This window comes from Trifolium pratense, linkage group LG4 (assembly GCF_020283565.1).
Source record: "Trifolium pratense cultivar HEN17-A07 linkage group LG4, ARS_RC_1.1, whole genome shotgun sequence".
Classification (NCBI taxonomy): domain Eukaryota; kingdom Viridiplantae; phylum Streptophyta; class Magnoliopsida; order Fabales; family Fabaceae; genus Trifolium; species Trifolium pratense.
The window spans coordinates 30720749-30734823 of NC_060062.1; the positions used below are offsets into that span (position 1 = coordinate 30720749).

At 32.3% G+C, this 14075-nt stretch overlaps 2 long non-coding RNA genes across 3 annotated transcripts; both read left to right on the plus strand.

Annotated features, from left to right (window-relative positions):
* The first annotated feature begins 410 nt into the window (after positions 1-410).
* Positions 411-2319, plus strand: LOC123881992. Its single transcript, XR_006799661.1, has 3 exons — positions 411-1008; positions 1617-1831; positions 2025-2319. It is a non-coding gene; the product is annotated as an uncharacterized LOC123881992 (long non-coding RNA).
* Positions 2320-6311: 3992 nt separating this feature from the next.
* Positions 6312-8429, plus strand: LOC123923682. Of its 2 annotated transcripts, none has more exons than XR_006814475.1 (5): positions 6312-6586; positions 7043-7162; positions 7391-7508; positions 8009-8096; positions 8355-8429. It is a non-coding gene; the product is annotated as an uncharacterized LOC123923682 (long non-coding RNA). The 2 variants fall into 2 exon arrangements; XR_006814474.1 differs by having other exon boundaries at positions 7391-7480.
* Positions 8430-14075: the final 5646 nt, after the last annotated feature.

A 14075-nucleotide genomic window follows, 5' to 3' on the forward strand; every position in this document is an offset into this window, starting at 1 on the left:
TGATAACTAAAGGTTAAAAAATTGATGATAATTAAAGGTTAAAAAAAAAAATTAAAGACATAATCAAGAACATAAACTTAAGTAGACATCCATAAATAAATAAAAATTGTGATTAATTCTGCCGTTCAAATTTCACTACAAGAAAAATGGGTTTTAGCTTCAAATTTTTTAGCGTCAGCCACGACACGGACGCTACTAGCGTCTCTTTTGAGTCTGATTGACAGACGCTACTGTAATTTTATTATTTTAATTTAATTTTTAAAGTTAGCGTCTGCTTTTCGAGACACCATGGAGACGCTATGAAAAAATAAATAAATAATTCATTTTATAATTTTTTTATTATTTCATTGAGTCTGCTGAGGCGGACTCTAATGATAAATTAAATAAAATAAAAAACTATTTGTTAAGAGCCAAAAATTTTCACTTCAGTTTCCCACTTTTATTTAATTCTTACACTGCAATAATATGAATTAATTATATTTTCTTTATCAATTCCCCAAATATATGAAGTGACAAAAAAAAAATCCAAGACACAAAAATGGAAATTGAGATCTATTCCTAATCCCTCCGCCGTCGAAGAAGCATTTGGCGCAACTCTCCTTCAAACTCTCGTTGCCGTCGAAGAACAACTCTCCTTCAATCTCTTGTCGCGCATCTCTCCTCTCCGTTGCCGTTGAAAAAAACTAAACTGAAACCCTAAAATTGTGCCTCTCTTCCTTCTCCCAGCGACTCAATCTTCTTCTTCTTCTCTGCCGGGAGTCTATTTGCCACTTTCGTCTATTCACCGGTCACAATCTTTATTCTATTTTAGTAACTATTAAATTCCTCATCCTCTTTCAGGAAACCACCTACCGCCACCCACCGTCGAGCACCACCCGCCATAAAGAGATGTCGTGACGTGATATGACGGAGACCGAATTTGTGGTAGCACTAGGTTCATAGGTCTTTGGTTCTGGGACTCTGTTCCCCTCTTTCTCCGTTTCAACTCTTTTCGGATATCTTTCACAGGTCAGATTCGTGGTAGGCTCTTGTTTCGAAATTAGAAATTAGGTTTGGTAGTTATATGTTTCTGAATCTGATTTTAAGGAATAGGGTTCCAAAGTGACAGTTTTTATATTTACTTGTTAGTAGGGATCTTAAAAATTATTGAATCTGAAATTGGGAAGTTGAGAAATTAATGTTTTGCATGATTCTAAATATCTGGGTTTAGACTCAGCTATTTCTAGATTTTTTTTTGCCTAATCAATTGATTCAATTTGCATTCTAGTATTTATTTAAAGAGCAAATAAAACATGAGAGGCTAGTATTTATTTTTTGTTAATTTGATGCTAGCTGATGTGAACTATTTTGTTAGTTGATGTGAACTTTGAATCTAATGTTTATATTATGATTATGATATTGTTTGATCGTGTTTCAAGTTTTCACCATGTTGAGGTTTAATTTGATGCATATGTTCTCATTTGATTTAGATTGTCTTCAAAGAAAGAATTAAATAAATGCTATAAAATCCATTGGATATCTTCTCATTGTACTTCTAGCTTAACAATTTATGCCTTTCCTATATATCATCTCCTTTTCTTTATCCTTTTCTGATTGATATTTGAAATCCTTTTTAGTCCTAGCTTCCTTGTCATAATTTGAGGGAGTTAATCAGGGTTGGTCCTATTTGTTCAAATGTTTATCTATAATTCAAAGCAAAACAACAATGCCTTTCCAGAATGCTGGTTTTAGGTGCAGACGGAATCCTGGTGTTTTTAAAGTCATTATTTCAAAACAACAATGCCTATTATGATTACTCCTACAACCTTGCAGAAGTTGGCTTACCCTGAAGGTATAGTACGATCAAACTCATTGGTATATGTTACATTAAGATATTGCCACTGCATCCAATGTTTTGCTACGTTGTTATTATGAACATTTTGTTAATAGAGAAGCACTTTATTCTCTATGTATGACATTGAAGTTTACTTTTAGTACAAGATAAAAACTTGTAAATTATGACAATGCATGCCATTTTTGTGCAGAAGAATATGCCACTGCTAGAGCAGCATCAACAGCTGATGCCATCATGGTTTGATTTGCATCAAATATCTTGTGTGACCTCATCTCTACATATCACAGAAGACCGCAATATTTTTTAAAATTTTTTGTGATGAATAATATAGTCAACAATAATTTTGATATGATATACTTTTAAAATTGATGGTGCTTATCAATTATTGCACATAATTTTAATCACAATTGGTATACTTGCCATAATGGTTGGAAATATTGCCTTGTTTTGAAGGTTTACAGGTTCGAATCCTAGTCAAGACAAAATTGTATTATTTTTTAATAAAAATTGCAAGATAAAATGGAGGGAAAACAGGAAAACAAATTAGGGTTTAGAGTTTGCTTGTGTATACAAGCTTATAATATAAAAGATAAGTAGAATATATTTGAATTCTACAATTAATTTTTAAAGGCCACTCTGATAATATTTTTGTTTACATATGCACTAATATTGATCGACTTGAGATCAAATAGATGCTACTTGTGATAGTGAAGGCAAAGGCTATTAATATGATGCTAAATGAATTTAGTGTTTATGAGAATAATATAAAAGTAGTCTCATTTTGTTAATCGATGAACCGATGTCGCGTGATTGTGATTCATGAAATATTTTGAGATACCATAAATTAAAATATGGTATATTGTGGATTATCCATTGTATTAAAATGATACAATGATGGTTAGTGAAATTGAGGATTATCCATTGTATTAAAATAATACAATGATGTTTAATAAAATCGTGGATTATCCATTGTATTAAAATAAGACAATGATGTTTAGTGAAATTTGTTTATGAGAAAATATATCTCAATATGTGAAATTATAAATTGTCCTTATGAGGGGACACTGTCACTTGAAATCATTCAAGTAGATCTGAATTAAAATTCACCTATGTTGATAAATGTGGGGGTGTTGTCGCTTGATAGTCTTTCAAGTAGACTTGATGAATTATATTATGAATATCGATTTGAAAATATATAAGATATTGCTTAATGTGATCAGCCATTGTATTAAAATAATACAATGATGTTAATCGGATAAAAGCCTACGAGAATAAATCAATCAGTGAATTTAATTGTTCTAAGTGAGAATGTTGTCGCTTAGTTAACTAAACAGACCTGTATAGATTTATTGTGAAGAACAAGTTTATTGTTATAGACTTGAATAAATATATGAGATTGATTGACTTAGAGACGTCTTAGTCAATATTACTTGATGAAAGATAATTATGTCTTCATAATTTGTGTAAAGTACGTACTAAATAAAGCCCCTGGGAAGAAATAATTTTTTGGGTATTCTTCTATACTTTAAAATAAATTGTGGGGGATTGTTGGATATTTTGATCTTATAATTTATTTTAAAGTTATTTAAAATAATTTTATAAATAATTTTAAAAGAATTAATGTTGTTATTATTATTATTATTAATGATTTGATAAAATGTGTTTTATACTTGGTCAAAGAAACGTTTATCTTTTAATCCCCATTATTTGGTATCAATCCTTATTAATAGGGCCTTGTGGTATTTGCAAATATAAGATGAAAACATAATGATATATGTATCAACGTGAAAAGCTATAATGAAAAAAAGGTTGATGAACCGTGGCTTAAGAAAAGTGGGTAGAATTGAAGCAAGCTATACTCACGTTTTAACAAATAATTGTCCTCTCCTCTTTTGTTTTCATATGTGACCTAAATTAGAGAAATTATTTTAATCTTTATGAGAAAATTGAGGTGTTATCTTCCTGGATTATATCACCGGTGTCTAATAATGTCTTGCTAGTTCTGTTACCTCGGATATGATTCATATCCGGGAAGGACCTGTTGAATCCTGGGGGATTTGCGCTTATGAGGCGGATAAATCCTTAAGGACAGTGCGATCAGCACGCCTCAGGTATTACTTATGCTTCACTATTTTGCAGGTCATTCATGATCTTGAAAGTTGATAGTTGCTTATGTTGCGGCGGTTGACAAAATCAATAAAGATAAGTTTCTATCTGATATCTATTCTTATTTTTATGTTATTCATTATTTGATTACTTATATAAACATGTGATTTATCATTGTGAATAGGTTCAATTTTTACAACAAAAAATACACATATGTTAGAGGAAATTAACTGGAAGGGTAGAAGTGCAACAAATTAGAAACTTAAATGAATCAAAGACACTTGTATAATGCCAACTAAATTTATCTAGAATATTTAGTCGAACATAATAATTGAATCTCGATACATTAAAATTACAGAAGGAAAATAAAGGAATTATAAACAACTTCATACAAAACAAGGAAGAAGCTAGTAACATAGCCCTATATATAGATTATTCAAGCTCAGCTTCAGTCATCATCAACTTCTTGCCCTTGTCTTGTACAACCTGTTTATCTTTAAAAAAATAAAGGGTGTGGGTTGAGACATCTAAACCTCAGTGAGTTCCTACTACACCTAAAGTGTCAGTATGCATGAGGAACTTGTATGTCAGTTGATCATTCATTTAATACATTATTTTCATATTTTAGACAAATTCAATAATAAATAAAGGTGTATCACACAAATTATATGAGTTCATTTTACAGACGACACGAGTTTAGTAGTCCCGAGAAGTCTACCTTGTCGGTTAAACTCCCATCTTTTAGGGCTAGAGCGCGAAATCATATACTTGTTGTCGTTGTGTGAAATTTCCTCTGGGAATCCAAGCAGATTATCCAACTCTTATATCAGGGAGTCTCTTATCTCCAACTCCTACATCAAAATTGTTTTGATGTATGTTTTAAGGACAACAAACCTTATGGAATAAATGTTAAGTTTTCTGAATGATGATCTACTGATGTTTACAGTTGAGTTTTTGTTGAATGATAAATAATGAGCGAAATGGACAAGCTAGAGGCCACTCACATTAGCATGTTCATTTTATATACTCAAACAGTGAAATAATTGGAGTAACATCAGATAATTACAATAGTTGGATCACAAAGCTTTATGAAGATTTTTTAAAGTTGTTTGAATCATAGGAGGATTAATTGAAAGGTTCAAGCAAGAAACGGAGTTTCATGGTTAATAGTTTTCCTAATCCCCCACAAGGTTCACAATGAGTATTGAATGTTCATGGAAGAATATGACGATCATAGTGTTTCTCATCCCCACGAGGTTTACGATGAGTTTTGTCTACCTTGTAACATTATCAAGTTTGTGCCCTATTTTGCTCTTACCTGTGAATATATGCATTGACAAGAATATTGTTGTTTTGATGATTGACAAAAGAAGTCCGAGAATGACAATGATGCAAAAAGCGGAAAAGATAGTCAAACTTTTCAAGACTTGAGTTATAGACTTATTAAGTTATAATTCATATATTTTTAGGATCTTATGTGAGTAGTAAAATTACTTGCACAATAAGATTGCAAGTAATAAGATTGCATGGACCAATAAGATTGCAACAAAAACCTCTGATCTTGGTTGAAATTTACTTGCACAAGGACACACTTGGAACATTCTTCAAGGCTTCTTTTAGTAAAGCTTATATGCTTTGTACCTTTCAAATACGAGTGAATAGTAACATTTAGATGCTATAACCGTTACATTATTATGCACATCATAGCTTCGTATAAATGAGAAACAACTCTTTTATTCAAGGATGAAGTCTACTACTATTTTGAGAACGCTTGGAGAATGTTCTTGAACTAGCTAGACAGCTTTTGTTCATACTTTTACAACTCGTCTTTTGTTGTCTAAGTGACTTTATTTGAAGGCGCAACAGTCATATACAACATACACACTTGGAGAACAAGATTCAAATAATGTGCTATAACTCATTACATCTCATCTCTTTTATTCCATGGCGAAACTGTTTGAAGAATGTTCTTGACTAAAGACAGTTTTTGCTCTTACTTTTGCAACTTAACTTTAGCTGTCAAAGTTACTTTATTCGAGGGCACAACGGTCATATACAACATCCACACTTGGAGACCAAGTTAGAAATAATGTGCCATAGCTCATTACAACCTATATTGCTCATTCCATGAAGAAACTGTCTGGAGAACGTTCTGGCAGATTTGCTTTTTGCAATAACTTATGTCACTACAAGAAAATATCAAATTAGCTACGAAAAGTTCCCTACCAAATCTAGTTGTGGTTAATTTCAAGTTACAAAAGTGACTTTTTACTACAAATAGTACTTTTTAAAGGTTATTACTAGTATATTTACTAATTGATCAAAAATCACCTTTTTTTTTATTCCAAAAAATAAAAATAAAGAAAAAAAATCAGAACGAAGAGAAACTCTCTCTCCGAATAGTGTTAGAAACTTCTCTCTCTCATCTCCGAAACTCGATCGGAAACCGCTCTCATCTCCGAAACTCGATTGGAAACCGCTCTCATCTCCGATCAAATTCCTTCATCTATATTCTATCTGTATCTCGGTTCGATTGTTCATCTGAGTTTCCGTCATCGTTCTCAGAGATATGTTTCTTCTTCTTCAACACCAAATCGATATTCCTTCATCTATATTCTAACTAATTGCGATGCCACACATAAGAAGGTTTGATTCTTCTTCTCCAACACCAAATCGATATGCATTATTACGGTTTGATTTTCTTTTCTCTCTGTCTCCGATCGATCTAATTTTTTGTCCGATTTTCTTTGTTCTCCATCTCAATTTGCTTCTCTGTTTCTAATTGATCTACATTTAGATCCATTTTTGCATCTCTGATTTTATTTAATCGCATTTCTTTGTCTCCAATTGATTTTTCTACATTTTGTCTCGGATAGATTTTGACTTTTGTTCAATATTATTGGTTGCATTCATCTTGGAATGTTTATCTTAGGGTTCACAATATCAATAATCCTTTCTCAATATGATTTGTTTATATAATCTATGTAATGTGATTCAACTTCATCTATGTAATGTGATTCAACTTCATCTAATCCGTGCTTTTTTGTAATATCAAGTATTATTATCTTGTCACATTTTACTGATTGTGTATGAATGAAACAGGTAACATAAACACATTGGCTGGAAATGTACCTCCGAAAGCTAACCTCGGTGACTTGAGGGGGCTTGAATGGGCTTAAAAGTTCTTCGATGAAAAGATGAAGCAGGAAAGAACTTGCTCAGGTAATGAGACTCTGTTTGGATTAACTTGTTTGAGTCTATCTACTGACATAACTATTTGTGAGAGCTTATGAAAACAGTTTGACTTTATTTTATCTTTTGTTATAGAAATAGCTTATGCATAACCAAACATGGCCTAATAGCAATAACACTTGAGGAATTTGATTGTAAAAATTTCATGAATCATTGGAAGTATCTTCATATGTATGGATGTTTTTGTTTTCGATGTAGGTTGTAAGTGATCCAAGCTTAACCAAATCTGGTGTTTACTGGAGCTGGAATAAAGCCTCTGCTTCATTTGAAAACCAGCTATCTCAAGAGGTCAGCATTTGTTCCTACACTTTCCTTTGTAAGTTATTGATTTGGTTATTCACTGTTACCACAATTGATATAGACTTAACCAGTTATGATAAATTATATGAATGATCATTTATGTGAGAATTTTTTTTCATTGAATAATAAAATGTAGGGATGATTGACATATAGTAGATGCTTCTTTCATTTCATGTTGACATAGCATGAAGTTGTTTTTTAGTTTCTCTCTTTTATTTTCTATTTCATTTATATTATTGATGCATCACAGGACACATCTAGTTGTTTACGTTTGTAATAGTTGATGAATTTTTGTTGCTTTATTTCTTCTTTGATCATCAATCTTAGTAACCTCTTCCACTTTTTCTTTACCCTTATGTGACTGGTGGTAGTGTGGCCTTCTGTTTTTCCAATTTCATGATTATTTTTTAGTTTGAGTGGCTTTTGGTTTTCTATTGGATGAAGTGAATGGTGTCCTTATTGTACTCCTCCTTATGGTTATCTAAGACATATCTTCTCAATTTGGCATGATTGCAGTACATGCAGCAACCAAAACAGAGAACACAAAACAAATGCTTAAGAAAATGTGAGACTCTTGTCATGGAAGACAAGACCACTTTTGGAGGTGAGACAACTTTTTCTGAGCTTTGATCAAATTTATTAGGATTTTATTTGGCATTTTGATTTTTGAATACTTCTCTTGATATGAACTGTTAACATATTTTGTATATATTGTATCTAATACTGGAAGGGATCTCAGTTAGGACTTGAAACTATAAGTTAGGATCTCAGTTAACAAATTCAAAGTAACACATTTTATATTGACTTATGCTTCACAACTATATATTTGCACAATGCTTATGTTCGTTGTATTGATTTGCAGGAAGTTGAATTGGTTAAGAACGACATCAGGGAACTTGGGCACTGCATATTGATTTGCACAACGCTCATGATATATCCATCTCTTGTTTATAATTGAAGTGTTTCCTTAGATCATTACAAGTGTGGCATATTGGGTCATTATTTGACTTATGTTCCTAGATTTTTTTATATATATATTTAAGCTACAATGTTGTTATGATGCTATTGTCCTTTAATTTTTTACGATTCAGGGTAATAAGGTTTATGATAAAGTTTGAAGGTTGATTCAAAAGTGGCAACAGTGGCCGCTTTGTTTTAGAACATGTTGAGCATGAGCGACCTGAGGTAATTGTTTGTAGAGATTTATTATATTGGCTAGAGTGCTAACTTGATTAAAAATGTTTTGTTATGAACTCATACAGGTTGTATAGCATCATGTGCAGACCCAAATGTTGTTCTAGATGTTTCTGAATATTTTGTTGTCTGATAAGGTAATATAATTTTCTTATGCAATTTCTGGTTATAAGCAAAAAGATGAAATGAAATTCTTTCTCATTTGACCTTTGTTTATTTAAACAATTTTTAGATTAGATGGGTATAATAAGCTTAGAAGGCGGTGGAACTGCAGTCAGATGGTTGAAGGTATGTTGTTAGCAAAATCGTATAATTTGCTGAGATAACATTGACTCCAAAATTTCTTTGTGTATGTTTCCTGGAGTATTTTCTGATATTTTGGTTTCATAAAGTGTAATAGTATATCTTAATCTTTGATATGAACTAGCCTGTACATGAATAGAAGTCGATCACTCTTAACACAACTTATTTGACAAAAGCTAATAAAGATTACAACTGCCTAAGTCTTGTATGAATATGATGACAAATGTAAATTTTACTTTATATAAGTTTTGAATGTTTGAAGTCCAATTGCGTGTGTATTTTTTGTTGGATGCTCACTGATTCAATTGAATGATTAAATCAAGGAATTTTAATAGTGAGTACTTGAGGATTGCACATTTTAATTTTAACTTAATTAAGTTTGTTCAGTACTGAGTAATTATTACTTTAAAATTGCTTTTTAGGTTTGTTCTCATTTTATTCATGTACTTAGTTCGTTACAATATAGTAGTTTAATCGGTTTTGATTAGGAAGGTTTTTTTTTTTATAATTATATAAAATAAATAAAAAAGCTAAAAAGCTTGGATATTGTTGCGAAATTGCTAGGATATTTAGCTAGAGATTTATTGTTGTAACAATATCCTACCGCTTTAGCTAGGAAACACAAACTTTTGAACACTATTTAACTAGGTATTAAATGGGAACTAGCTAGGATATTCTTTATATTAGTTGCAAATTAGCTAGGAAATATTTTGATAGGTGATTTGCCGCCCAATCCATGCTACGCCCTATATGACAGCTAATTCACAACAAATCGGTAGCTAACTCTGTTTTACTAGAGATTAGCTACGCGTTAGCTACAAACATCGTCGTAGCTAATCCCGTATTTTCTTGTAGTGTGTGAACTGTCTTTTTGAGTGCATAAAGGTTTTAGGCTATACTAACTCAAGAAAATGGAATGAAGAACTAATCTTTAATTAATTGATAAAGTGGTTACAATGTGTTTATATGGTAAATGTGTAGATTAAGAATGTGTACTAGCATGTAGATAATTACACTAAAACACGTATACAAGAGTTATGAACTAATCACTTGACTCGGTAGTTGTGATGCAAGGCAGTTGTGGATTCCCTTTGTTCTTTGTTTGTGGTTCCATTTTTATCATGCTCTAATAATACGACGTACATGCTTGTAGTCTAAGCTATATACATAGGGCCTTCTACAAGTCATAAAATTCTTTTTCATCACTCACACTCAAGTTCTTCATTCTCATCAGTATTTCTGAGTATACTTAGTGATCATGAATAACAGCGGCAGCGCTAGGTTGGTTGGTAGCTGGGGGACGGTGAGCTTCGTATGTCGTACATGACGGCAAGATAGCGAGTTGGTGCATGGTGAAGAAAGGAGGAAAATCGTCGCCACTGTGACGAATGGAAAGGGGCAGTGGTGGCGAGATGAAGAAGGAGACGCGACAACAATGATGAGAAATATGTGGAAGGATGTGTTGTATCAGAGAAACAAATCAGAAGACGTGCATTGGTGTTTCATCTCTTTAAGTCGCAACCATTTATATATTTTTGCCACATATTATCTATCTATAAAGTGAATAGCACTAAATATAGACTCCTTGAATGGAGCAAATCTAACCATACGGGATAAAAATTCACACAATTATGTTTATCGATCCATAAATGGGGACTTTAAATGTGTTAAAATGGGTGTGTAATTTAAAGATTATAAATTGTTACCAACGTGGGAATTGGCGTTAGACTCGGTAGGAAGGATCACAATTCGATTTCTCACAACTATGATTGAAATGGGCTGAAACCACTTGATGCTAGAACTGACATCCGAAACAGGTTAAACGGTCTAGTAAACTGGATACTGATGGTGAATATATATATATATATATATATATATATATATATATATATATATATAGAGAGAGAGAGAGAGAGAGAGAGAGAGAGATGAGGGATCCGTTGACTCAAGGAGTAAGTCTTCGTTGACTTAGTCCGCTTAATAACTCGATATCGACATTATATTTTTTCAATCTAACCGTTGAATTCAAAGATCTCATTGAGTAGATCAACTCCACAAAATTTTATAAAAATTCGGCAAAATTACATCAGAGATCCTTTATCTTATTTATTTGTAACACTTTGGTCCTTTATCTTTTATTTGTAACATATAAGTCCTTTATCTTATATATTTGTAACACTTCAGTCATTTTTTCCATTTTTTATTAAAAAATACTAACATGACTTGCCACATCAGATAATTTTATTTTTTAAATATATTTTTTAATAAAAAATAAAAATAAATCCGAAAAAAATTCTTTAAAATTTGCAAATTTAATCATCTTCATCAAGTTCTTTACAATTTTTTCAGAAAAAAATTTGCAGATTCAAGCACCAAAGTACTTAAACATTCCTCAGTGTTTTATTGACTCGTTTTGTTTCATTTCATTTTCACAACACTTTGTTTCCTCCGTCCTTCCTTAGATCTTAGATCTCTTCTCTCTAATGGCATCCATTACAGGAAGCTCCATGTCCCTTCTCCCAAACCAATCTATGGTAGTATGTATTACTACTAATCACCAGTTTTCATTTTCTTGATCCTTTCACTCATTCATTACTTAAACATTGTTTATTGGATCTGTTAAATCAAATTTTGTCATGTTGGTCAAATGAAAGATTTGATTTTTATATGATTTTGTCATGTTGCAGATTCCATGAACAAATCTCTCTCCAACTATTCAATTTCACTTTCAATTTTTTTTCTCAAAATGGAATCTACATAGATTTGAAATTTTTGTTCCCAAAATCGAATCAACATTTGATTTTTATATGATTTTGTCATGGTTGAAGATCGATGTATATGTCATAAAAGTCAATTTGGGTTTTAGTGATTTAGGGGTTTTGGTATTGGAAAAATTTGGGAAAGGTTTTGAAGGAATGATGAACATGATAGAGATGATGAAGATCTTCATCTTTTTCTGATAACATTTTTTAATTAAAATATATTTTTAAAAATAAAATTATCTGATGTGGCAAGCCATGTCGGTATTTTTTTAATAAAAAACGGAAAAAATGACTGAAGTGTTACAAATATACAAGATAAAGGACCTATATGTTACAAATAAAAGATAAATGACCAAAGTGTTACAAATAAATAAGATAAAGGACCTCTGATGTAATTTTGCCTAAAAATTCAAAACCGTTTGATACTTTTGACAACTTCAATTGAACATACGACAAACTTTTAAAAAAACGGTTGAATTTCAATAGTCCGAATACATAACTAATTTTTTTGAATTTTTATAAAAATTTGTGGAGTTGATCTACTCAATAAGATCTTTGAATTCAATGGTTGAATTAATATCGAGTTATTTTAAGCGGAGTAAGTCAATGAAAACTTTTTTTTTTTTGAAAACTTGGTATCCGGCCTTAGGACAGACTAATCCAAGGGGACCAATCCCACCGCCCACTTGCGGGGGCCCCATTTAAAGCCAGAGTTTTTTTTGCTCTGTATGGACTTAGCCCACCGAAATTGGCACCAGTGGGAATCGAACCTGAGACCTTGAGAGGAGCATACTCCAAGGGTCCAAGCCAACACCACTCGACCAACCCCAAGTGGGTTTAAGTCAATGAAAACTTACTTCTGGAATCAACGGATCCCTCCTCATATTAAGCGGACCATCGTCTTCTCAGTGATACATCCTGCACCATATTATCTTACGAAAGAATTGTTTCATGGTTGTTAATTTGTTTTATGTTTATCCATCACATGAATCAAGCAATAGCTAGCATGTAATTTTCTTTATAACATAAATCTGATTTTGACACATCGTGTACGCCACAATGTAGCATCCAAACTATCTTAGTGATAACTTCTTTCTACAAACTAAAAATTCTAAGAATCATGAAATCTCTACCTCTAACAACTACAAATGATAGGAACATCACGGATGATAGACGGAAGAAACGAAAAACAAAAACAATAGGAGGTTGGAAACACCGTAAGAAAAAAAGTTGAGGCTTTAGGGAAGAATCGAGATTGATGAGAGAGAATATAATAAATAGCCTTAAAAGTGAGATATGGAATACTAAATGCCCATGTTAAGCTTTTGATGAATAATTATGGACCTTTAGATTAAGCGAAATGAACGATTAAAATTTGGTGTCAAAGTTTAGAATGACATCTGATGTCAACGGATTCCGACTATATATATATATAAAGACCCATAAAGATCCAAACCGTTAATTTTGATGTATCTCAATAATATATCATATGATTTTGGATTTGTCTGAAATTTTACATACATAAATGATCTATATAATATAAACTTTCAATCCAACGGTGGGTTTTATAAAATTTATATCGGTTAAAACGTTATTGAGAGGTATAACATTTGGTATCAAACTAGTTGGTGTGAATTGATCATGACCCATATATATATGGCTTTGTCTAACATGACATAGTGAAAAAAGTCTTTCACCATGCACAATACAATTTTGACCATTGGATTAAAGAGATCTAACATACTTAATATGCACTCTCTACACTAAATATTTTTCATGTCCTTTCTAGAATTCCATTATCATTTTTTTTTCTTCTCAATCTGTGAAATTTACTACCCCTTTTCGGTCAAAAAAAATAAAATCCAACTCATTTCTCTTTAACTCGCCATGCACTTCCTTGTATCACGGTTCTGACCGGCAATGAATTTCCCAGCTCCGATGAACTGCCGACAAAGAACTTTGGTGGTCCCGAGATCCAAAACGACGGAGAAAAAAAAACCCATTTCAAAGCATATTTAGTGAAAAGGTAGTTGGAGTTATGGAATTTGTTGTCGTAAAGAGGAACAAGGTTTCCTCGTAAGTTGTCGCCGCCAGCTTCGAATAGAGGACACGGTGGGTGGTGGTGTGAAGGAGATAGCGTGGTGGCTCTTTGTGATTCGTTTGAAGTAGAAGGAGTGAGCGTTTGTCCGGAAAAAGATTGTCTTCGACGAAGGGGTTCTGGCGATCGACACCGGCAGCGGCGGAGCTCCGATTACGAGAAAGTGGAGGTGGAGCCGTGGAGTGGAAACTAGTAAATAATTATTATCTTTTATTAAAAAAAATAA